The following is a 2,534-nucleotide window of genomic DNA, read 5'->3' on the forward strand; positions in this document are numbered from 1 at the left end:
AATTAGAATGTGGATTAGGACTTGATTTGATTTATATAGAAAAACGGGAGTATATATTTTAATTTTTTTTTGAAATTTGAAAATTGAAATAGAAAGTTAAAAAAAAAATTGGAAAAGAAAAATGGTGAATTTTCCAAAGTCAGCTTTTTTTTTTAAAATGTTATAGAAATCTAATAGAAATCTAGTAAGGTTAACATAATGTATCAAATTTATTAATATTATAAAATATGAAAATATGAAAAAAATAAAATAAAATTAGATTTCAATGTTAAGAATAAAATTGAATATATCAAAAATAAGCTTAAAAAAATAAAATCAAAAATATCAAAAATTAAACTTCAAATAATTTCCATAATAACTTTATATTTCAAACATTAAACAAATCATATAAATATAAATAACATTAAATCCATCTATAAACATTAAAACCATCTACTTATCAAATTTAAATATGTTCAACAGTAACAGAATTAGAATCAATACACTTCACGTGGTAGAGAGGCATATATATACGAGAACAACGTCGTTTCATAGAATATTATTCCTCGTTCAAAATCCATCAAAGTAAACCATAAGGAAACTTGGAGCAGGATAATAATTAGCTTTTTTGGGATTCTTTAAAGATAAGTTGGTGATAAAAGAAAAAAATTTGTTAAATTTTGAATTTTACTTATTTAAAATGATTGAGTTTTTGTGTGTATAAATAAATTATTCCACCTCTGGATCTTTGGTGAAATGTGTGGGAGTGACCATGTGAACCACGAAGTCGTAGCCATGTTTGACAGAGCCGAAGTTACCTGATTTATTAATGTCAATTTTGAAGAGCGTAAGCCTTTCTCTCGGTGTCGGAAGTGACGCAATATGGCCACTTCTGCAGGTGAAGATCCAGGTTCAAAGAGCGTAACAAGTACTTTTTTTTCACTGCGCACCTTCGCCAAGGACGACTGTTCCGGGGTATGTTTGATATTTGTGGCTCGCAGGACAACTGTTTCTCGGCGACTGGTTAGGGAGGTCTGTGGCGTATTTGTGTATCTGTTCTGAGTTGCCATGGGATTTTATAGTCTTCCTATTTCGTTTATGGCAGACGGTGTTGGGTGCTAGTGGTTGGTTTCTGTTGTTATTATGTGGTCTGGAATTGGGATTTTGTGTGGTGGCTATTGTACTTCATTTGTATGCAACACTTGAGGGATTTCTATTTATGGTTTTTGTGGTCTTTCCGTGATTATCTATTATAGTATGCTTGTATACCCTCCAGACATATTTGTTCCTTTACTTTACATTATTCATATCATCTTGCTTCTTATCAAGGCTGTATACATATCATTAGGACACACTCTTCATTGTCTTTTTAGCGTACAGATGCCAGACTGTTTAGAGGTTTGCGGTTACATCAAAACCCGCATGTATTGGTAAACATTCCAAACCAGTGACTAGGATCCCTAACGTAAGGCCTCCGGGTGATTGCGCGACGGGAGCCGGGCGAAGGCGTGCACGAGGGTGCGCGGGCGGGCGCGGGCTGAACGGGCGTGCGGTCACATTGCGACAAAACTTACGACAAGGATGCGACGATAGTGTGACGAAAGACGAACACATGCAAAAACAACTAAGTATTAAACAACATTTATATGCGTTGGAGAGAAGGCTTGCAAGCCGACTTGCAAGATGGTTCATGAGCGTATATGAGTGGCTTTGAGCGTCGGCTAAGGGGGCTGCACACCCAATGTAAGCCACACATGATGCAAGTTAGCATGCGTATATATACATGAGCATGAGAGCTCATTAATCCAACGAACATTCGCTTGAAGACTCTCGCATAAAGACAAGGGTAAAAGGTGCGAAGTCCTAGAAGAATATGCGCATATCTCATGCGCATAAGGATTAAGGACTTTGGGAAGTTGTCTTATGTGAACGGTGGGCAAGTATGCCGCGGTTGAGGAGGTTCTAGTGGATGGTTTTATGCAGGATTTGGTAGGAAGGTTGAGTGACTCGGGTGAGCACTCCTTCTTATGCAAAGGTGCATGAAATGTTGTAAAAGGCAGGTGGCCTGTCTTTTGTAAAAATTGGTTAAGTGTGAGACTTGGTTCGGCCAAGACACACTTGTTGTAAAATCTGATATTCTTGATATAATAAAATTGTCGGGCAGACTTTCTGGGAGTTGCCCCTCCCTTTGTACTTGATTATTGTTGATGTTCTCGGTTTATTGTACATGGTTAATGATTGAGAATGATCTTCTTTAAAGTATAAAGGATAACTCTTTACTTGGTTGCAAGAAAACATAAGTTAAAGTAAGTTTATGTTGGAGTAGGCGTAGCCCATAAACGTTAGTATTGTTAAAAAGAAAGCGTTCGGTGGTGCCGCACCTCGCTACAAGCGGTTGGAAGATCACCGCAGGTGTAGGGGCGTGACAGTTGGTATCAGAGCTCGGTTGGAGCTGGTGAGCAAAGGTTGCTCGTGACAGTGACAAGGATACTTGCAGGTGAAGGAGACCGTTTCACACGAAGTGAGACAAGGGCCGGTTCAGGTTGCAGGTGAAG

Source organism: Pinus tabuliformis, chromosome 7, assembly GCF_031772625.1.
Source record: "Pinus tabuliformis cultivar Carrire ecotype Pingquan chromosome 7, CPIR1, whole genome shotgun sequence".
NCBI lineage: Eukaryota > Viridiplantae > Streptophyta > Pinopsida > Pinales > Pinaceae > Pinus > Pinus tabuliformis.